Below are 24,966 nucleotides of genomic sequence, written 5' to 3'. Positions count from 1 at the left end.
AAAGGGACATTGCTAGATCTATACATAATTTGACATATGTTTTTCTCTGATGGACTGGATAGTTGACTTGACCAAGCAATTAGGGAATCTGTGTAGCCCTAATATTTCTACTAGTATGGAAACTGCTCTTAAGATAAAATAATCCATAATTTAAACTTTGATAAAGGAACAAAGCTTTGTCAAAAGAAATAATTTCTAAAAATATTATATTTATAGTACCTAGATAAAAAAAAGCTAGAATGACTTGAGCTTAGTAGAATATGAGAAATCTGTACAATTTATTAGAACCTAGCTTGGAATAAAATGTGACTGAAATGAAAAGAACCAACCAGTAAAAATTAGGTTGTGACAGTTATAACTTGAATGAGGAAATAGGCACTTTGAAACATTTCAAATATTCTAGAAGGTGATCCAGGGTGATCCAGTAACCTAGAAAATCAGGGATGTTATCGAGCAGAAGACTACACAGGGAGACTTAGCGGCACAATGTGGTATCAACAAGAGCAGATATCAGTATTTTCCAGAAGATGGTGAAACACAAAAATCATTATGGAAAGCCAAAGATAAGATATTTATTTACAGGACATAAATTTCAAAGATCTAAGGGATAAGAGTAGATTTTATTTGAAATTTAAAAATTATGGTTTGAAGAGACTAGCATCATAAAGTACAGCTCTAGAAATAAATGTGAAAAAATGAATAGGACTAAATCCTTTCCTGTGGCACCCATGATTGAAGGTATCTACATGGTCTCTAGGTGATATATCATATGTGAGGTTTACATAAAATATTAATTTTCGTTATTCTGTATTAATTCATGCTTACTTTAAATTAAGTTGCATATTTTTCTTTATGTAATAACATGAGTTTCACAGTCATATTGGGGTTATAAGGCATGTTAATGTGAATGAGAATATCAATACTGAATGCTTCTGCATTTTAAAAAGTGCTGGTTTTACTTAATTAATGAACAGATTTATAAGTAAGGAACATCTTCTCTACTTCACAGAGAAACCAAATGATACTTTTATTAAAAAATGATCCTCCTTATACTCCATTTCCAGATTTCAAGGATTCTATTGCTGGTGTTTCCTAATGTGGAACAGCTTTGCTTCATTGCTGCTAGTTGTCCTTCAACATGTCCTCATACCTGTCTTTATTCTATCTTCCCTGCTTCTGCACACTCAACAATAGATTGCCTAGGAACCTTGCTGTCACTTGTCATTGATGTGAATCTAACCTAAAGCAGACAATTGCTGTAAGTGCTCCAATGTCAAAAAATTTGCTGTATTCTCAGAGGAGGTATAATTTAGTAGAAAGTGCACAGGACTTGAAGCAAAATCTCTACTAGTTTTATGAATAAAATTTAATAGGGCAAGTCAATTTCATAGTATTAATTTCTGTGAAACTTTCTTCTTATAATTTCAGGAGCAACAATTTCAAAAAGACTCTAAGGGCTGGGGATATGGCTGAGTAGTAGAGTGTTTGCCTAGCATATATAAGGCCCTGGAATTTGATTATCATTACTGAAAAAAATAAATAAGTAAACAAATAAATCAAAAGGGCTTTAATAGACAATATGTATAATTTATAGTAAAGAGAAGATGTCTGGCTTATCGGCAAAGTAGTTGCTGAAAAAAAAAAGTACATGTAATATTATTATGTCTCTGTTTTATTTAAAGCAGCTTCATTTTGATCCTGAAGCTGATCCATAAAGCATGTGCATTAAAATAAAATTCATTGATTTATAGCATTCTCTAAAAATGTATACCAAGTAATTGCTATATATTAATAGTGATAGTATAGTAATTCTGTCAGGCCATGAATGACGAACTACTATTGACTTTAATGATATGGCTGTCAGAAATTGTCCTTGTTTTACTCAGATCTATGAGCAAATAGTGTGGGCATATCTAATTGTCAACCATATATAAGGTGACAAGACTTCTCCAGACTGCACTAAATCAAAGTATATACCACAAGTAACTATAATATGTTAAATAAATAAGCATGTAGAAACTCCAAAATGTTCTGATTTTCACTGTTAAGGTTTATCATGCTGCTGAGTTTTGCAACCATGCACAGAATTCATTTACTTCACAGTCTTAAATTGGGAGATTTCACTCTGTATAGACAGTGAAAAACAAAACTTTTGGGTATTTTAGTGACACTTTCAAAATAAAAAGGGTAAATTACAAAGTTATTCCAAAGGGGAATTATGCACAGAGGCAATACTTTATGTTGTAATCAGTACCTCAGGAATTAAAAGGCAATTTTTCCTCCTGATTTAATAACCTCATTGTTTTAGTCCATTCAGACAACAATGTCATAAAACCACAAACTTGGAGGCTTAAAAACGATGTTAGTATATTTTGCACAGTGCTAGAGGCAGGGAAGTTCAAGATCAAGATTCAACATCTGTTAAGGGCTTCTTTCTCAGAGATGGCTGTCTTCTCACTGTACCTGCATATGGGAAAAAGGACAAATCAATTACTTGGGATCTCTTATAGAGGCCATAATCTTAATCATCATGTTTCTGCCTTTATGAGGTACTCAAGTTCCAAAAGCCCCATCTTCTAATGCCATCATTTTGGAGGTTAAAATTTCACCATAGGAATTTTTGAAGTTCACTAACATCTAAGACCATAATAGTCATACTCAGCTCATGGTCAATTTTTCATTTCCATTGGATCCAGTCATAGGCCATCTCTTCTACATTTTGTGTTTACTTATCTTTAGTTACTTTATAAAATAACTTTGCATTTATGAATTCTTTTAAAATGTAATTTTTACCACTAACCCATTTTGGGAGAAAACACTGAATTCTTATACTGAGATACATTTAAGCTGCAGTTTTTCTCCTATGAGAAACTCAATGGAGATGATAGAAGAGAGCTTAAGGTTACATTATTTCTAAATGTATGATTTTCACTTGATCTTCATGAAAAAAATATATACAGAAATGCTGAAAGAGTCCTGAAATTTTAATTTTTGAGTATATTAAGGAAATGAATCTAAGTTTAAACTAAAAATTTTACTGAGACATAAAGAAAATCATTCTAGGTAAGAATTTTTCCCAGTTAAAAAGAAAGGGTTAATATTTTTCTATTCTTTTCAGTTAAACTAATGCCCCATTCTCTTCTTTTTAAAAGAAAAAAAAAATATGTATGAAATAGTATTCCTTGGTAATTCCCTGGGAAATTTGAAAAGAGGGTTTTGTTTTTTATTAAGTTTTTTATTTATTCTCAAAACAGCTTTGCACCTTTATGTGCTTGCATTCATTTTAAACCTATTAAAATGCATGCATATATATATATACATCTATACATTTGCATTTTTTCGACTTTTGCATTGTTTTCACTGGATACATCTTACATCAAACATTTTAACCTTTCTGTATGTGATTTTTTCTTAAAATATCCATAAATGGAAGTGCCTCTACTTTTAGCATGTTTTAAGAATATTTGAAGGAGCCACAAAGAGAATTTCCAATACATGGAAATTAGAAGACAGACAATAAAATATGAGAATATTTATAATTTAAGTACACTGACATGTCACCAGCTTTCTTATCTACTATTTCCATTACTAGGTGTGGAATTTGAACAGCTGAGAAACAATTTTTTAAAAATTGAATTTGTATTAAGGAATTATATATTACCAGTGTACTTGATCGGGTTTTACTACAAAAGTAGATGAACAATTCAGAAGAAAATGGACATTATAGCCTTCTTCTAAATAGCTAAGTCTTTCATGTTTGCTATGTGGGGTGTGTGTGTGTGTGTGTGTGTGTGTGTGTTTGTGTGTGTATAATGTTTTTAATGAAATATGAGAAATAGTGTTTGTGTTTGTTTTATAAAAGGCTAGATAGGAATTTAATACAACTAATAACCAGTGAACTGTCACATATAATATGATGTGTTGGCATGCTACTGTTTTCAATAATTGATTTTCTATATACATTGGACATTTTGCATAATTAATTAAATAGTTCTTCCTATCCAGCTGAAAAATAAGATGTAACAAATCTAACACTTTTGCCCACAGCACCATTTAACTTCACTCATTTCTAACTATTTTGGATAGAATCTACATCTCCTTGGTAAGATTCATGACTTAATCACAAATTAACAAGACCTTAAGGACTCATCTGTACAATGACAAAATATAAAGTTGTATGTCACTTGTAGTACTAGTGGCTCTGGAGGCTGAGGCAGGAGGATTGGGAATTCAAAGCCAGTCTCAGCAAAAGTGAGGCACTGAACAACTTGGTGAGGACTTGTCTCTAAATAAAGTACAAAATAGGGCTGATGATGTGACTCTGTGCTTGAGTGACATTGAATTTAATCCCTGGTGACCCAAGAACTATGAAACGAAGAGAAAGACTAATGTAAAATTTGAACTTTACCTAATAATAATATATCATTACTGGCTCATTGCTTATAACAAATTTAACACACTAAAACAAATTGATAATAATAATAATAATAGTAAAACTTTTGTTCAGGGAGAAGAGAAAACATGTGGAAACTATTAATTCCCATTCAAAAAAAAAAAAAACTTCCTTTAAAAAAGTTCAACCAATTAAAAACAAGTTTAAATTTTTAAAATAACTGCACTGATAGTTAGCTTTGGTTTTGTTTTAATTAATATTAATGCTGTGTTTTCTGTAATTTAAATGAATACTGTATTTGATATTTAGGAGATATAAAATACAGATTATTTAAGTGATATCCCAAAATTGTAAAATTTGTAAGTAATAGAAAGAAGAAGGATGGGCTGAAGATACAGATCAGTTGGTAGAGTGCTTGCCTTGCATGCACAAGGCCCTAGGTTCAATACCCAGCACCACAAAATAAATAAATAAATAAATTAATTAATTAATTAAAGAGAAAGGAATAAAATCTCATCATATTTATATGGCTTGATATAAGATGCTTTTTTAATCATTTTAATTAGAAAAAAATGCATAAGTCCTGACCGAATAGAAGTAGCTACTTTTTTCACTCTATCTTAAGGAAGCATATGGAAAGATTTCTTTATGGTTAAATACTATCTATTTTAGTTAATAAAAATATATATTATAAATTAACATTTATATCATAGAATTTTTATGAATATTATTTCTTTTATATGTTTATTCTTGAACCAATACAAAGATTTTCAAAAATGATAGCTTTTAATTTCAACATGTAAGAAAATATTATATTGGGATCTTTAAAATGATTTTGTTACAATAGATAGCAAAATATCATTGGGCTCTCCAAAGCTCCATGTCTTTTCAGTCCAAGTCATGAAAATATTTATTGACAACAAAAACAAAACAGAAAGAAAATATGAGGTATTTTTGAGTTCAGTTATTTTCTGTCACCCTGGGACTTCCTAATGACTCTTGACATTATAGCTTAACATTCTAAATATCATTATTGTTAGCTTTTTTTAAACTATGTAATCATTTTGCAAGCAGAGACAAATGAGGCCATCAATGCTTAAATGATTTCTATTCCACATAGTGATTTCAAAATGAATATCAGTTACATTTGATTATCCAAATAAAGAAATAGTTGTCATCCCAGACTCATCATGCCAACAGGGAAGAATATATTGCTGCATTTGAGAAACATTTGAAATTATCTGAAATGAGGACCTTAGTTACAAAGAAGGGGTAAAACTTGTATTTTGAAGAGTAGTGATTAATTTGAGTGATTATCAGTAAACACAATAGGAGAATGTACCTTGGAGACTTGGTTCATGGTAATTTAGAGAAAAGAATTTCTAGACACACTTAAATTTTCAGTGCTAGATTGTGGCTAGAGACTTTGTATTATGGAGCATAGTAATAGTCTTCCTCATATTTTTCTCAATATCTAACATTGATACATTTTCAGTTTTGGAAATATAAATTAAAAATACACATTTATTTCACATTATTCAAGAAATTCTTATGTAAGATTATGGTATTAACATCCAAATACTTCCAACTTTTCTCCCACTTACCTTTACTCAATATCTATTATTCCTTTTATGGATACCTATATTATTGCTTTTATCATTGCCAAATTAATAATGAACACTCCTACAGCAAAGTATTCTATGCTATTTTCCCCTCTTGGTTGATTAGAAATGTTGACAAAGAAATAAGTAGCATTTACTTTATTTTGACTTTGCAATTATTTCTACTTTTCAGTCCAAATAACTTCTTTAAAATAACTTCTTTAAAATTCTTATTTCACTTGAATTCATATTTTTCATTAAATATTAAGTTTTTCTTCTTTCATATATTTCCATTGTTTTTAAATCAGGTCTTTGTCCCAAAAGCATAGTCTTTTCATTTCTGAAAATTTATACCATGGTTGGGTCTATTTCCTCCATCTCATAACTTCCTAATTTTTCCTTTATTCTCTCATTTTGCTGAGAATATCTTAGGATAACTTTCAAGATGAGAAAAATATTTTGAGAGTGTTTTTGTTTGAGAATGATTTTATTTTATGTTTTCTCAATGCTTGACCTGAATATGCACTTTTAAGTTGCAAATACCATCCCAATACTTAAAAGACTTGTTTTTTTTTTTACTTTCCTGGTTGTTAATCTTCAAGTGCACTATGCAGTTTTCTGCTCAATCTTCAAAGCATCCCTACTATTTTGAAAAATAATATTAAGATATTTTAATATTTTTTATTTGTAAAACTATCTTTGTCATATATTTTTCATGATGACTTTGTCTTTATGTATTGTGTTCTGTTTATGTGGTTTTAATCATTACTTATCCTTTCATAATTAAGGTATAAGAACAATGGTTCTTTGGTTTGATGCCACCCATTTATGGATTATTGATTTTACTTCTTATACTTTAGGAGTCTTATTAATGAAGCCAGTTATTGAGCCAATATGTTGGAGATTTGGGCCTACATTTTCTTCTTCTAGGTGCAGGATTTTTGGTTTAATACCTAAGTCCTTGATCCACATTGTGTTGAGTTTTGTACAGGGTGAGAGATAGAGGTTGAATTTAATTCTACTATATATGGATTTTCAGCTTTTTCAGAACCATTTGTTAAAAATGTTATGTTTTTTGGTGCCTTTTTCTATTATGAGGTAACTGTATTTTTGTGCATTTGTCTCTGTCTCTTCAATTCTGCTCCATTGGTTTTCTTGCCTGTTTTGATGTCAATACCATGTTGTTTTTGTTACTCTAGCTTTGTAGTACAACTTAAGATCTTGTATTGTGATGTTTCCTGCTTTGCTTTTCTAAGGATTATTTTGGCTATTCTCAGTTTCTTATTTTTCTAAATCAATGTTATGACTGCTTTTTCTCTTTCTATGAAGAACATCATTGAAATTTTTAAAGGAATTGCATTGAATCTCTGTGGCACATTTGATAGTATAACAATTTTGGCAATATTAATTCTGCCTATTTAAGAAAATGAGAGGTCTTTCCTTCTTCAAAGGTCTGAGTTTCTTTCTTTAGAAATGAAAATCTTCTTCACAGCAAAGGAAACAAGAGCTTAAAGAGAGCCTATAGAATGGTAGAAAATCTTTGCCATTCATACCGCAGATAGAGCATTAATTTCCTGGATATATAAAGAACTAAAAGAAAAAAAGAAAATACAAATTCAAATAACTCCACCAATAAATGGGCAAAGGAGCTGAACAGATACTTCACAGAAGAAGAAATACAAATGGTCAACATAATTTGGTGCAAGTCTCTACTCTGCTCTCAGAGTGTGTAATCCAAATCCCTCTAGAGATAATTTGTTTCTAGGGAGCTCTGAATTCTACCATAACTCATTCCAACATTCAAAACAGCTGAAAGGCATTTCAACTGACTCCAGCAACAAATCGATTTTACTTTCACTAGACTCCTGATGAGCACTGAAGAGGAAAGAGGGGGCAGTAAATAACTGCCAGCTTTTGCTCCATCCAAAGAATTCACAGCCTAAGAATACATGGAGGGAAGCTCTTATTAGCATAGGATCCAAGTTTCCACTCTTGTTCATGCATTCAATATGTTAGTAGAGAGAAAATCTAATTTTATCAATATTTAATATTTTCTTACAATTTTGTTGCTTGTTTCTCTCTCCCTGTGCTCCTCTTTTCACATACCCCTTTTTCTTTTCTTTATTTTTAATTTCTTCTTTCTTCCTTTTTGCCTCTTCTTACTTTTTTTTTAACTTTTCTTCAGCTCATTTTTCTTTCCCTTTAATTTTATCTTTAACTATTTATTATTCCATATTATTTTTCACATTTTTTTATTATTGCTGGTGTTGACTTGTTTCACAATTTAGTTTTTAATTTGTTTTACATTTACATCTGGATTTTTTTCTCCTCCTCCTCCTCCTCCTCCTCCTTCTCCTCCTCCTCCTCCTCCTCCTCCTCCTTCTTCTTCTTCTTCTTCTATCCTCTTCTTTCTTGTTGGCTGTGGAGATTAAGCCTGGGATGTTGAATATATTAGGTTGGTACTTTGCTACTGAGCTACACTCCCAGTCCAGCTGAAATGAATTTTACCTTACCCCAGCCATGACCTAATCTTGCTTTGACCTTGAAAGATATCTCAACATAAAGAGTATGGGAGATAAAAACTACCAGCCAATCACTTATTTCTAAGTAGACACACCAATAGGGGTATGAACTCCTGCTCCTGGATACTTGTTAATATAGCAATAGCAGAAAGAAATAACACAACTCTTGAAGATACCACATCTGCAAGAGACCTCAGTATCAGTTTCTTTAATATTGAATCAGATAGTATATTGCTGACAAGACTGGAGTTGAGTTCCATAAAGAAGGAATTGTGCTACAATCCCCTGGTTCTTCCTGAGAAACATTTGCAGTTGCACCAGTGTCTTAAGCAAAGGACAAAAGCTCCAGGTCAATCACCATGGTTAGAGGAATCAGGAGGAGAATTTCTTTTAAGAAACATTCAATACAATACAGGCCAAAGAGACCCTTAATAGCCTTTGCAACTTCAACCCCTATTCCAGAAACAATCATGGAGGGTAGACACAGATTCTGTGGTCTACACTGTATCTGCCTGAATTAACAGAAGGACCCCACTCTTGCAAGTCCTTCAGAAATACTGGGTCCCTTGGGCTTAAATACAGTATATAGTCTGTCAAAACTCATTAATCATAGTCAAAGAAGCTACAGGAGAAAACACACTATGATGTTCAATTAGAATTAATATAAACACAATTCAACAAATGGAAATCTAAGGACATGTCATCCAGACAAAGAGGTTTACTATGAAAGTTCACACACACACACACAGAAATAATTGGCACAGATATTCCTCCCAATAGAATCACAAACTCCCCAAATTGTAACTGTCGTAATGGATTCCAAATATACGAAAGTGAGTGAAATACCAAAGAATTCAGAAGAATGATTTTGTAAAAAGGGCAAATGAAATCTTAGATAATATACATACACAGCTGAATGACTTAAGAATATGCATGAATATGAGAGGTAAACATTTTGATGAATACTAAATGAAAATCTTGGAAATGAAAAGATTAATATATCAGATTAAAAATTCAGTTAAAATGGCCTAAAACAAAGTCTTGATCAAGCAGAAGAAAGAATATGAGTTTGAAGACACGTCTACCAAGCAGTACATTCAAACCACAAAAAGAAAAAAATAAGAAAATAAATAGAAGATTCAATATCTCTGGAATATCAATAAAAGATCACAGGTTTGAATGATTGCTGAGCCAGAGGGAGAACTATGTTGAAAATATAGGAAACCAATTCAATGAAATAATATTAAAAAATATTCCACACCTTGGGAAAAACATGGATGTCCATTTACAAAAGACGTATAGAACTCAAAATAGACATGACCAGAAAGAATTTCCCAAAGACATATATTGTTGTTAAATTTACAAAAGAAGAGAGCAACAACAAAAACAATAACAAAAGATTATAAGTTACAAGAGAGATGTGTTGATTTACATTTAAAAGCAAACCCATAAGAATTTTAAATTTTTCAGCAGAGAATTTAAAATCTCGGAGGACATGGAATGAAGTATTTCAATCCCTGAAAAAAATTAACTGCCAGCCAAGATTATTATACTTCACAAGTTAATACTTCAGAGTCAAAGCAAAAATGAAGAACTCCATGATAAACATAAACTTTAACAACTGATGATTACAAGACAAACATTACAGAAGATAATTAAGTAAATCTTATATCCAAAGGAGAAAGATCAACACAATCATGAGAAAGCAAAAAAAGAATACATTTAAGATTATACACACAAATTAGAAAGAGAAACTAATTAAATAATTTTATTTTAGTAAATCATAAAATATTTGAGATGAATAAGATAGGAATAAATCACAAAACACTCAAAACAACCTGAATAAAATCTACAAAATGGTAGAAATAACAATATATTATTTTTTATATAACAACCCAGAACATAAATGGCCTTAATCCTCCTGGCTACTTGAATTAAAAAATAATGTTCCAAAATATATTGTCTATAAGAAACTCACCAGTAAAGTCACACACGGACTAAAAATAAAAAGATGATATAGTATTTCAAGAAAATATGGACAAAATACATAACAAGAAGAATTTTAGAGGAGAAAAACTATTTGGTGCTCATATTTTTGGAGGTCTCAGCCCATAGATGGCTGAGTCCATTCTTTGGAGACCTAGGTGAGGCAGAACAGATGGTGGAAAGGTGTGGCAGAGGAAAGCAACTCAGGACTTCACACCAGGAAGCAGAGAGAGAGCCCCATTCATGCAAGATGAAATATAAACCGCAAAGGCTCACAGTTTCTGAGTTCTCAGTCTATAGATGTCAAACTCCATTTCTTGGGGCCTGAGGTGAGACAAAACATCATGGAGGATATATATGGCAGAGCAAAGCAACTGGGGATATAGCCCCAAGATGGAGAGAGAAAGAAAGAGAGAGAAAGGGAGGGAGGGAGGGAGGGAGGGAGGGAGAGAGAGAGAGAGAGAGAGAGAGAGAGAGAGAGAGAGAGAGAGAGAAGGGGGGTATTTCTCATGATAAAATGCATACCTCAAAGGCATATCCCCAATGACCCAATTCCTCCAGCCAAAACCTACCTGCATACAGTTACCACTCTGTGTAGAGTTACCACCCAATCAATCCCTGTTAATGTGCTGATTAGGTTAAGGCTCCCAGAACTCAGTCATCTCGCTTCTAAAATTTCTTGCATTTTCTTACACATGAGTTTTTGGGGAACACCTCATATCTAAACCATAATACTACCAAAATTTAACCAAGGGCATATGAAAACCTAAATAGATCAATAAAAAACAATGAGAGTAAATCAGTAATAAAGAGACCCTCAACAAAGAAAAATCCAGGAATGGATAGATTCACTCTTGAATTTTATCAGACTTTTAAAGAGAAACTAAGACCAATGTTCTTCAAATTAGTCTACAAAATAGAAAAGAGAAGAATACTTCCAAATTTAGGTTACAAAGATATTATTATTCGTTCCCAAAATCTGATAAAGACCATAACTTGAAAGAGAGAGAGAGAGAGAAAGAGAGAGAGAGAGAGAGAGAGAGAGAGAGAGAGAGAGAGAGAGAGAGAGAGGAGAAAGGAAAAAAGAAAGAAAGAAAGAAAGAAAGAAAGAAAGAAAAAGAAAAGAAAGAAAAACTATAGACCTGACGAAAAATTGTCAAATTTATTACCAGTTAAATTTGACATCTTATTAAAAGATCATATACCCCATGATCATTATTCTATAAGTATAATACAACCCTCAAGTGCATTTAAGGATAATATATTAGTCTGCTTTTTTGCCTCTGTGCTGAAAAGTACCTGAGAAAAATAAGAGAAAGAAAAGTTTTAATCATGACTTTAGAGGTTTCAATCCATTGTCAACCTACTTCATTGCTCTAGCTAGAGGTAATGCAGAACATAGTAGCAGAAAAGGTGTAGCAGGGGAGAATTGCTCATCAGGCAATTGGGCAGTAGAAAGAGAAGCCAAGGGAACAATATATATAATCTTAAAGCCACACCCCCAGTTACTCAACTCCTCCAGGCTATGTTACACCTGCCTATAGTTACAATTGAATAAGCAATTAAGTAATAATTACAATTAAGTAATCATTTAAAGGATTCGTCCATTACCTGTATTAATTCAGTGGTCAGAATATGACTCTTATAATCATTTCATACCTGGAATAACACTGGCACATTGGAGGTCACACCTTATACCTAAAATATAACAATTACATAGTCAATAGATGGAAAAAATGCTATTGACAATATTCAACATCATTTCATAATAGAATTCCTGAACTAGTTAAAGAAAGATCATACTTCAATAAAGTAAAGGCTATGTATGATAAAAACATAACCAATGTTATTCTGAAGAGGGGAAATATTAAAAAACATTTCTTTTCCTCTAAGATCAGGAACAAAACTCTCAGAAACCTTATGATGTAGTGCTAGAAATTCGGACAATTACAATTGCACAAGAACAAGAAGTATAATAGATCCAATAGGAAAGGAGGAAGATAAATTATTCATATGCTAATAATATGGCTCTATATTTAGAAATGATTATGTACTTGGAAAATCTTGAAGACTTATGCCAATTAAAGTCAGAAATCAGAGAAAAAATATCCCATTCATGATAGCATCAAAAAAGGAAAAAAAATTCAGAAATGAAACCAACCAAGAATAAACCAAATAAAAATGATAAAACACTGAATAAATTATTGAAAATACTACAAATAGAAAAACCTCCCCTGTTCATGGATTGGGATAATTACGTTGCAAACGCATATGGAAGCACAGAAGACACAAAACTGTCAAAATAATCCTGAAAAAAGAAAAAAAATGATAGGGGCAACAAAATACCTGATATCAAAGTACATTACAGAGGGAGGGAGGGAGGAAGGAAGGGAGAAGAAAGAAAGAAAGAAAGAAAGAAAGAAAGAAAGAAAGAAAGAAAGAAAGAAAGAAAGAAAGAAAGAAAGAAAGAAAGAAAGAAAGAAAGAAAGAGAGAGAGGAAGCGAGGAAGGGAGGAAGGAAGGAAGGAAGGAAGGAAGGAAGGAAGGAAGGAAGGACATAATGCTACTGGAATGTAAACAGATACTTAGACCAATCAGTTGGCTATAGATGTGTGAATTTATTGCTGAATCTTTTATGCTAACAGCATATCTATAGCCAACTGATTCTTGACAAAGGTGTTAAAAACATACATTGGAGAAATGTTCAATAAATGATGTTGGGAAAATTGGAATCCACATGTTGAAAATTTAAAGTAGACCTGTATCTATGGTTTTACATAAAATTTTACTCAAAATGAATCAATGATATTAATTGAAGATCTGAAACTTGGAAACTACAGAAGAAAACATGGGGGATACATATCAAAATAGTGACACAGGTAATGATTTTCTCAAAAGAACTCTAATAGCTCAGGAAATGAAAACAAAAATTACAAATGAGATTTTTATCAAATTAAAATTTCTGAACTGAATAGGAAATAATTAACAGAATGAAAATACAACTATATAATGAGAGAAAATATTTTTCAGATATCATCTGACAGAGCATCAATATCTAGAATATATGAGAACTCAAAAGAACATATAATCTAATAAAAATATGCAAATCTTCCTCAAAGGAAGAACTATGAATGCTAATGAATATAAGAACAGAAGGTTAAATATTTTTATCCATAGGGAAATGCAATTCTAAACTACACTGAGATTCCATTTCACTCCAGTAAAAATGACTATTTTACAAAAAAAAAAAAAAGTAAATGCTATTGAGGGTGTGAAGAAAAATGAACACCTATACTTTTTTTGTTAGGAATAAAAAATTGCTCAGCTGCTATGCAAAGCAGTATGGAGTTTCTTCAACAAACTAAAGAAAAATTTCTCTCATGACCCAGCTATCTTACTCCTGGATAGACATGTGAAGAAAATGAAATCAGCATATAAGTTTGATACATTCATATCCATGTTTATTGTAGCACTATTCACAATAGCTAAGATACAGAATCGGCCCAGGAACCTGTCAATAGATGAATGGCTTAAAAATAATATCACATACACACTAGAGTCTAGTTTGACACATAGAATAATGAAATCCTGTTATTTGAAAGAAATACATGAAATTGGAGGATATAATGTTAAGCAAAATAAGCCAGACATATTGCATATTTTGAATGACAGAAACCTAAAGATTAAATCAACAAAGAAAAAAAAAAGAGATGAGTTGAAAGTAGAAGAACAACTTTAAGGGTAGGGTACTAGTACTAGGGGAGAAGGGAAAAAGGGTGGGGCAAGACAAAGCAGAAGTGAAGGTGGATATGTTCAAGATCCAGTGTATATACATGTATGTAAATGTCATAATGAAACCCATTAATTTGTTCCTTTAATATGTGATTAGTATTAGCTTACAAAAAGAAACCTGCCTATGTTACGGTTTGGATCTTAAATTTCTCATATTTCGAAGGCCTGATCCCCAGTGTGGTGCACTATTCAGAAGAAGTAGAAATTTTAGAATGTAGGAAGTTGATTCATTGGGAGTGTGTCCTGAATGGGGATATTGGGAACCTAACTCCTCTTTTTCTTATTTTCTCTCTGTCTTCTTCTCTTCTAGGCTGCCATGATGAGAACGGCTTTGCTCCACAATGTATTCCATATATTATTCCCCATGACAGTCATCGTTGCCACAGATCCAAAGCAGTGGGGTCAACCAACATGGACTGAAACCAAGAACCAAAGTGGATCTTTCATTGTTTTCCCGGGTGTCCTTTCCACAGTGATTGAAAGCTGGCATTTTATGTCTAAAATTCTTCTAAAGAATAAGATTTCTTTAAGAACAGCAATAAGGCCTTGTACTAGTTTTTATTCTTTTCAAAGTTATACAGAATATTTAGGTGTTGCATTAAACACTAGTCATAAGTTTAGTTACAGAATGTTCAAGTTTATTGATAGTTTGAGGGCTGTTTGAAATGATTGTATAATGATTATTTTATGTATTTTGCCCCATGGATACAACTAAGTAATACATAATTAAATATATGATCATGTATTCTCTATATTATAGTTACAGAGATATCTCTATGTATTATATATATTTATGTGTGTGTATACAAACAGACACACACACATATTTGTATTTTTTTCAAGCATTGTTTCCATTTATTTTTCTTTCTCATATGAAAGGGAGGATCTATTGTTTAGGTTGACCTAAAAATCAAGAGATCCAAGTATTCTATTTATTTCACAGTTTACTCTTTATATAACCGTAAGGAGCAGAATTGCTTGATCATTATAAAAATTTACTTGAAGCTCATGTTTTTGAATTGCAAAGATCTTGATACACATGATACATATATTTCAAATTGATACTTACTATAAATCTTAACCTACACTTGTCACAGCAAGACACTTGAACATAATTTAACCTAATCCTAAAATGTTAAGCCTTCCAATCAACTAGGCTTAGAGTAATTTGCAATAAATATGTGTTTGAGACCTATTTTTCTTGTTTTGAAAATGAAAAAAAAATACTCATTATCAGAACTGGTACTTTAAGGAATCCCACAGATGTACAGATACACTAAACATATATTATGAAATGACTTTGATACACATTGTATGAGATACTATGAAAATGATTCCCCATTCCCCCACAAGAATTGCATCCAGAGTTCCACACATGCAAGGCAAGTACTCTACCCCCAGGCTATATCTCTACCGAGTGAAAATGGCTTTTGAATTACAATTTAGACTTCCTGCAACTAACCTTACCTGCAATCTAAAATCATGTCCCAGAAAGTCAATTGAGAATTTCCAGTAATTTTTCTCTGTACTATAAAAATGTTAACTGAAAATAAAATTAAGAATAAGAGGATAGGATGGAATTTAATATGGAAAATAATATATTGCTTTCTGTTTAAGTTAATCTTATCACTGGAAATAGATAGATAGTAATATAATAATAATTATTATTATAATTTACATAGTATTTAATAAGCCAAATATTTCTTTGAAAAAAATAAGAAAATAATGTAGTATTTTAATTCTTTTAGGTCTTTATCTTGATCATGTATTTTTTTAAGGACCTAGAAACTGTTATAAAGTCACAATTCAAACTTAAAATAGCACATACTATTTGATTTATTTTTATTATTGAAAGAGAGCACTTTTGGTAAGATGTGGAGATTTTATTTCTTAAACTCCTAATTGTGACATCATGTGTATATGTTTTGAAAAGCTACTATCTCAGGTAATAAAAGGAGGACAAAACAATCAGTTCTGAGGCCATTAAGGATGTAGATTCAAGGTCAAACAAAGCTTCAGATGCTTAAGAAGAAACCAAAGCTGGAGACTCAGGCTTTTAAGAGTCATTAAGAATTTAACAGTTATTAGCCAAAAGCTTCTGGCAATTTTATTTGCAACAAAAAAAACTTGCATCAGTGGCTCCACATAAAACATCTTAGGAGATTTGATTGATTTATTTAGGGTGACTTTGGTTTATTTAGGAAAAAATGGTAATAGCTGAGTTTAGGTTATTGTTTGAATTCGATGATACATTACAGCTTTAAGCAGTGGAAATATACAAATAGGTGCAGTAGAGAACGTGGGATAGAGTTGAAATTGTTTTGCTATATTGTTTTCCATGTGGCTTATCACTATATTATAAATTGATGTGAAAATGAATTTGATTACTTATATAAAATCGGTGTCTGAAGCACAGTTGGCCTCTGAAGTTAGTAACTGATAAAAGCAAACACTAGAATAATCGTATACTTTTTGTGAGTCACTGAGTATCTAACACCATGTTAAAAAGTGACTATTGAATTGAAAGTTGGCTCAACTGAAGGGCCCTGCTTACTTGGAATTCTTTGAATATCAAGAGTAACAGAACAATTTACCCTATACTAACCCTTGGGAAACCCCTACAGAATGAGAATTCTGCAGATTAATCAGTCTTCTAGAAATGAAACCTAAATTATGATATGCATATATATATATATATAAAAATACATGTGTCAGTAAAAATCCTGTTTTATTTTTCATTAACCACATTAAACACTGTGCTCAAATAATACCTAAAAAGTGAATTCAGACCTTTTATTATTCCAAAATTATGTATGTAGTGTAAATTAGCCTTTTCAATTTATAACTGTTATTCTTGGAAGATCTACTGTAATTGTGGTAGGGACAGATGAGACAGGACATCAGATAGGAAAACAGAAAGCAGGTGTATTTGGTTGCAGTCAGGTTCAGAGGGCAAAGGAATTCAGGCACTTTCAGAACTTTATTACCCAGTGTATAGGGGGAAAGACTTAGAAGTTCCCAAGCTGAAGAAGTTCACACAAAAGCAGCACTTTCTTTTACTGTTGTGGGCAATTTATCCCTTCAAGGATAGTGCCTGAGAAGGGGAGAGCTTCTACTCCCCTTTCTTCCCTCCCCCTGACAGCTGTTACAATGGAGCCCAATTAGTAATATCTCTTATCTTTGAAATGTAAACATCTCTGAGAAGCTCCCACCCAAGGCCAGAGGCCCCTTTAAAGAATCTGTCTTTTTTTTATTTTTTATCACATTTGTTTTGAAAATGCACTTTTTGCTTAAAAACTTTTACAAGTATTTTATATATTGTTACTATACCAGATAGTTCAAAAATGTTTGTGAACAACTAGTAAAGAGGTGTTCAGCACGTGGAGGGCTGATTTCTTTCAGGCCTATGGACAAATTTAATTATTTTAAGATAGAGCAACAGGAAATAGGAAGCTTCGCTACACTGAACTCTTTTGCAGAGATTCTTTTGCTGATAGTCCTAAGATCAGTTATGGTGAAGATTTCTGGAGTTGCTTAATTAAGATTTTCTACGGAGGAGGGGTGCCACTAAATAATTAGACATTATATAAACATACAATATTAATATATGATTAACATGGCATAGTATGTTAACATACAATATTACTATATATTCAGTGTATTATGTAATTTTACATAAAGTTATGTTTTAAATATCTTTAAATTTTATTTTTATTTAAATAAAAATTACTTCATAATTGTAGAAGCAGCCATAGATGTCCATCATTTATTGTTGTACTTAAACCTTCCTTTTCCTTGAACTTCAGTGTTTAAAAATATTCTTTAGCTCAGAGACATTTAAATTTGCTTTTAATTAGAATATTTTAATAAATTATAAAATACTAATATTTTATAAGTAATAAAATATGCTACTTTTTCACTAAGACTAAACAAAAATAAAAATGATATGAAGTAAAAAAGTTAAACTCATATATTCACAAAAATATTGTGTTAATAGAATGATTATTTCAAGTGAATTAGAATAAGTATTTTTAATTTGTACATTATTTCATTTTTTGGAGAGAAAAAAAAAAAAAACTGGTGCTACAAACTCTGTCCAAATAATTTTCTTCTCTTTTCTTCAGCAATACTTAGTATCACCTTTGGGAAGAAAAGCCCGTAAAAGTAAACTTTCTTAACTCTACTCAAAATATTATTATAGTAGTAAAAGTTCACTGTATACCTTATGTCACATTTACATTAAAGGAAAATAGATATGAGTTGTTACAAAAGTAGCAAGAAGCTTGTTTCTCTTGTTAACATTTATTCTATTCAGAACTTAATGTGATGGTGGATTGTGATCTTTATGTTCTTATTTTTTTTTAATTAAAAATTATTACACCAGAGCTGGGAGTGGTGGCACACAGCTGTAATGTTAGGTATTCAGGAAGATTACAAATTTGGGCCTGTTTGGGCACCTTAGTAAGACCCTGTCTCAAAATTTTAAAAGATGAATGGCGAGGGTGTAGTTCAGTGGTAGAGAACTTGCCTATCATATCAAGGCCCCAATTTCAAAAATAAAAGAAACAAGAACAAATTAATTAATATTACTCCCATAGTATTATTCATCTCAATGATTCTATTGCTGATTAATTTCCCCAAGATGAGAGGTTATTGTAAGTTAGTGCTTCACAGTCCAGGACAATATTGATCCCCTGTGGATAGTTGTGAGGACCTGAAGACATTTTGAATTATCATAAACAGGGAGATGTTATCGTTTTCTATTTTGCAATGGTGAATAAATGGCACTAAGTTTCTTCAGACAAACTTTATGGTGTCTCACAAAAATAATAATTTGTTTCAATATGTTAGTAGTGCTGACTTTGAAAAACCTTCTAAATTGACAACTGTTACGTTCTTAAAATGTGTATGTTTCCTAGGAATCCTTCCTAGGTTTATACATCAGTGCTTAAGGAGCTCAATAGTGTGTTAGAGGTAGCTCATGGCTCCTTAAATACTATACTAAATTTTATACCAGATTAGTTATTTACCCGCTTGGTTTATTTTATTATGAGATAGTTTATAAAATCATTATGTATCCCTTAATTATGGCTCATGTTAGATGCTACAACAGAGAGACTTTAAGGAATATTTAATAAGGTTCTAGACATTTGTTTAGAGGTAATTGATCCAGTATATAGAATGGTTCCACATCTTTAAAGTAGTAGCTTTATATGTCTTACTTCTAGGCAGTTGTATAGGAGGAAAGATAAGTGAAAACAAATACATTTCTAATCAGAAACAATCTAATCTCCTAATCTAATCTTCCTAATCTCCCACTGAGCAAAGTCTGAGAAATATCTCTGGAAGGATGGCCATGTGCCAAGCCAAAATTCAGAAATTTTACTTATAAGGAAAAAATAGAAGACTATAGGTCAAAATTAGCAATCTTTGCCTGGAAAAGTGAACATGAAAGAACTACTCAATATTTAAAGAACAGATTTATGATATTTTTATTCTATTTTTTAACAAAACATAGCAGTATCTCCAGATAATGGTTATTCTTTGTCATAGACTTTCTTTTATTTAAGTATATCTTTCAAAACATTAAAAGTTTTAATGTATACAACACATTTTATTATAAAGTCAGGATGCTATTTTTAATCACTAGTGCTATATAGGTAGATTTATGAATGTATACTTATGATTCACTGATAATAACTTACTAATGAACATATTTATAGATATGTTTCCATCTGTATAATTATTCCTTAAGGGTGATTTATTAGAAATGGAATGTGTGGATTGAATTTTATATTTTTAAAAAACCTTAGACACATTACCAAATTGCCATTTAGAATGGCTTACCAATTTTCACTTTACTAACAATATCTCTTTGTAGATTGCCTCTTCCATTTAGAATAATTAAAATAAAGAAAGTCTCTGGAGAAGACAAGAGTCAGGAGATAGAAAATCAAAATCAATTCTGTGTAATGGATGATTGAGGAATAGTACTAAACAATGGTAGCAAATCAAAGTAAGATCAATGTATTGTTAGTTTGGGAACAAGTGACTAGAAACTCTCATGGATATATTGGGTTTCAGTTCAAGATATCTTAGTTGGATAGTTTACAAATTCAAAAGCTGGCCTCAACATTTTTGTAATAGAAAGATAATTTGATGGCCATTAAGTCATAACTATTAGAAACAAGTTGTACCTTTAATTACAATAACATAAGCTTAAGAGTGCCAACACAATGAGAATAATAGCACTTATTAAATGTATATATACTTAGGTACCTTTCTTTATTAAGACTTTTTTTAACATGGTTTAAGATTCACAGTAAAATTGAGATGGCAGTCTCAACCAGAATGTCATTAAACAGATAAACAGATAAATAGATGTTCCAATATACCCTGATGCCTGTATAGCAATTCCCATATTCTCCAATGGACTGGTACAGTTTTCACAATTGATGAACTTATTTTAACACATAAAAATTCTAAGTCCACAGCTTATATTAGGGTTTACTCTTGGTATTGCCTATTCTATGGATTTAGAGAAATATATAGTATGTATCCACCATTATTCAATCCAAATATTTTTCCTGCTCTAGAAATTCTCTTTTCTTGCCTTATTCATCCATTTGTCCTAACTAGTTGCTGGCAACTACAGATCTTTGAAAACTGTCTAAAACGTAACATTAACCTGATTTACAATGTGGTAAAGGCCTTGACAGACATCTCATCGTATAATATATATACAGATGGAAAATGAGCATAGGACAAAATATTTTCCAAAAGATATTTCTTCAAGGAAATGTAAATTAAAACAACAATGTATGATCAATCAATTTCAATAGCCAGAGTTTACAACATTAATAGTACCAAATGTTGGTGAAGATATAGAGCAACGGGAATACTTATTCATTTCTAGTAGGAATGTAAAATGATACCTCACTTTAGAAAATAGTTTAGCAACTTCTTACAAAACTAAAGCTATCCTTATCATAAGAAGTAGAAATTACACCCCTTTGTAGTTATGCAAAGGACATGGAAACAAAATATCCACATAAAAACCTGCATCTGAAAATGTTTATGGCAGCTTTATTATTATTATTATTATCATTAGTATTAGGAAATTATTAAGAAAAATTATTAAGAATAATTTCCAAAACCTGGAAGGAACTTAGATGTCATTATAAGCCAAAATACACCCATACAATGAAATATTATTATTCATTGCTGAAAATAAGCCAGCAATTCAGACAGAAATAGAGAAATCTTAAATGAATATACTAAATGAAAGAAGCCAGTACCAAATGGCTGTATACTGTCTGATTCTAACTCAATGACAAAATCTATGGGCACTTTATAAAGAGAAAGAAATTAAATTTCCAGTATACATGTATTTTACATATGTCTCAGTATGAAATCAACTTAATATGAATGTTAGATTAATTTCTGTAGTTTTTATTCTCTTCTTTTGATTTGTTTATATATTCTTTAGTAAGGTCACAATTAATGTAACAATGTGTCCTGAAAACATATTGTAAAATTTCCCTAAGTTTATTTTTCTTTTTCAAAAAGGATTTGATGACTTTTCTAAATATTTTACATTTTCCTAAAATTTTTAAAATTCATTAATCAAATTTTACAAAAGGAGAGAATTTTGAGATTCTTCTGTAGAGTACATTTAAGATAAGTGACATACTAAAAATACTGTTTTTCATGTTTATTAGGATACTGAACCTATCGATTCATTTGTTAAATGTATTTTCAAGTGCTTTATTTTTGATATCGTTATATTTTTAAATATTGTTTTTACTTTGATTTAGAAGTAAAATTGATTCATATTATATATCTTTTTATAGTTTTACATTTGCAGAAACCCTTAAATAATTCACTATGTCCTTCTTTAGTACAAGCACATTATTTTACATAATCCACCTTGAAAGACCAAAATTAAGAATTGTACTACAGATAAAATACAAATATCTAAATCTAAATCTAAATCTATGCTCCTATTTTGTAAATTGTTTCACCGAATCCCTTTATGGCTCCTTGTATTCACAAACTAGGTTTATATATTGTAATTAATTGTCATTTCATTTTCATTTTATTTAACTTGAAAATTTGTCCTTTTTTAACCTTGCATTTTTCTATAGTTGTTTAGTCAGCATTTTCACTGTTGTGACTAAAAGACTTGACAAGAATAATTAGAAGAAGAAAAGTTTATTTGGGGGTTATGATTTCAGAGGTAACCATTCCGTGGGCTGGGAGGTGACACAGAACATCATGGTGGAAGAGTGTTTTGGAGAAAAGAAGCTGAGGAGATAATCAGGAAGCAGAGAGATTCCGGATGCCAAATACAAAATATGTATCCAAGGTGGCACATGCATGTAATCCCAGTGCCTCCAGAGACTGAGGCAGGAGTACTGGATCACAAGTTCAAAGCCAGCCTCAGCATCTGAGTGAGGCTGTAAGCAACTTAGTGAGACCATGTATCAAAATAAAACACAAAAAAGGGCTGGGCATGTGGCTCATTGGTAAAGCAGTCTAGGTTCAAACCCCAGTACCAAAACAAGAAAAAAAAATATATATATATACACATACACACATACACACAAAGTATCCCCCCAATGACCCCACTTTCTCCAACTCCTCCCTTCTTTCTCTCAGTACTATTTAGCTAGTCCTTAGTAGGTTAATTCACTGATTGTGTTAAAGCTCTCATAACCTAATAATTTACCACTAAACCTTCTTTCATTGTCTCATATTTGTATGATTTTGGGGTGATACCACATATCTAACCATAACTCTAATATACATTATTTATTTTGAGAGGTGACTTTCTATTTGACTTTCCCTGATAATTTCTTGGATCAAATTCAGATTATTCATAAAGTGCAGACACACTACAGAAACATATTATGTTTTTTTTAGGGCATGATACCAAAAATTTGTGAAATTGGATTTTTCTTGTTTTGTTTAATAAAATTAGATAACTTATTCAAGATCCTGTATGCCAAATCTCCTCACTGTAAAGTTTATACAGTTTCCCCTAGAAATTGATATATTTTGTTGAGAAATATTTCAAGACTCAAAATACTTTGAAAATATGTAAATGATTCCTCATAAAAATTTTACTAACAAGTTTCAGCATTCACTGACAGATTTCTAAATCCATCATTCTCTCCACCAATACCAGTTGTCATTCTACTTTAAGAATTTAGGCATTCATTTATGCATTACTAATTTATACCCAATGGACTCATAGGTTCTTATTTATCCAATGATCTATAAGTCATTATATTACTAGTTATTTTGATGCATAAATTGCTACGAATTTAACCAAGAAAAATTCTTAAAGTTAATTCTTACAGTATTTTGATTCCCTTTATATTTTGTTTTCTTTAACTTGTTGCTCTAACATGGCTTTCCAAGTGTATTTCACACTTTCTCTCAAATATAGAATCAGCATTTTCTTCCATTAGTGTATTTTAATGAAAAAGTAAAATTAGAAAATCAAAATCGAGTGTCTTTTTGCTGAATGCTAATGATATATTCTTGCTTTGAATTCTCTGGTATCAAATATGATGGTCACTATGTACTCTTTTAACTAATACAAATTAATTACAATTAAATTCTGATTAAAATCAATTTATCCACCATACTAGCCACATTTCAAGTGCTCAATAGCAAAAGGTGACTAGTGATATAAAATAACATAGAAATATCCAACATTTCAGTCGCCACAGAAAATTGTATTAGGTAATTCTATTTAATAACATCTCAATGAAAAAAGCTAGATCATACCAATACATACATACATACACATACCTAGATACATATACATGTACACATATATACAGTATTCATATACATAATATGTGTAAAGCAGCAGTTTAATAATTCTCACTAATACTTCATGTACATGGCCTATTGTCATATTTTCATTTTCAAAACTTTTGATTTCTGATCCTATAGTGAAAATCATGTCTCATTATCCTCAACATATCTCATGTTTGTTCAAAATGAAACATGTAAGAAGTTGCTACCACAGAGAAAATAGCACTTGAAGAAGTAATATTCTCATTTATTTTTAGTTTTTCCCTCACAATTCTGTCTTGAGTATGGTTCCCAATTGTAGAGTTAAAAAGTAGCAGTTACAGGTGGCTGAATTACTGGTATGAACTCTTCTGGCTATGGACTAGTCTTAAAGAGGCTTGACAGCATTGCTGTGGGTGTCTAAATATCCGCAATAATCATTACATTTTTTTCTGAGGGAACTATAAGGTTTTCCTGTCAGCAACAGAGCATGGGGAAGCATCTCAGAAAGCTTTAAAGCCCATTCTGTAGTGAATCCACACAAGTCCAAGACTTTTCCATGAGGTGTGCATGTATGAAACAAACAAGTTAACATAATACAAGCATTGAAAATTGGACTCAGATTCACTGCCCACTTCTTAGAGTAACATAAACATTGGGTAGATCCAAAGTTGTACAATAGAAATTTAGAAAAATGAACTAGAAGACAGAATTTACATTATTAAAACAACCACATTAATTGCCTAGTAAAACAGACAAAATTCACTAGAGGGCTTTATCAAGAACCAAATTCTATATAACATAATATTTAAATTGCATAAGATATTATCCAAAATTATTATAATTTAAACCATGTACAAACT

At 31.2% G+C, this 24,966-nt stretch overlaps 1 long non-coding RNA gene across 1 annotated transcript in view; it reads left to right on the top strand.

Annotated features, from left to right (window-relative positions):
* Positions 1–15,865, top strand: part of LOC144375861 (uncharacterized) — a 52,107-nt gene extending 36,242 nt beyond the window's left edge. Inside the window, exon 3 of the long non-coding RNA XR_013435713.1 lies at positions 14,604–15,865. This is a non-coding gene — a long non-coding RNA (uncharacterized LOC144375861). The remainder of the gene's footprint in view (positions 1–14,603) is intronic.
* The last annotated feature ends 9,101 nt before the right edge of the window (positions 15,866–24,966 follow it).

The sequence above is a fragment of the Ictidomys tridecemlineatus genome, chromosome 3 (genome assembly GCF_052094955.1).
Source record: "Ictidomys tridecemlineatus isolate mIctTri1 chromosome 3, mIctTri1.hap1, whole genome shotgun sequence".
Classification (NCBI taxonomy): Eukaryota; Metazoa; Chordata; class Mammalia; order Rodentia; family Sciuridae; genus Ictidomys; species Ictidomys tridecemlineatus.
This window is presented reverse-complemented; position numbering and strand designations above follow the sequence as displayed.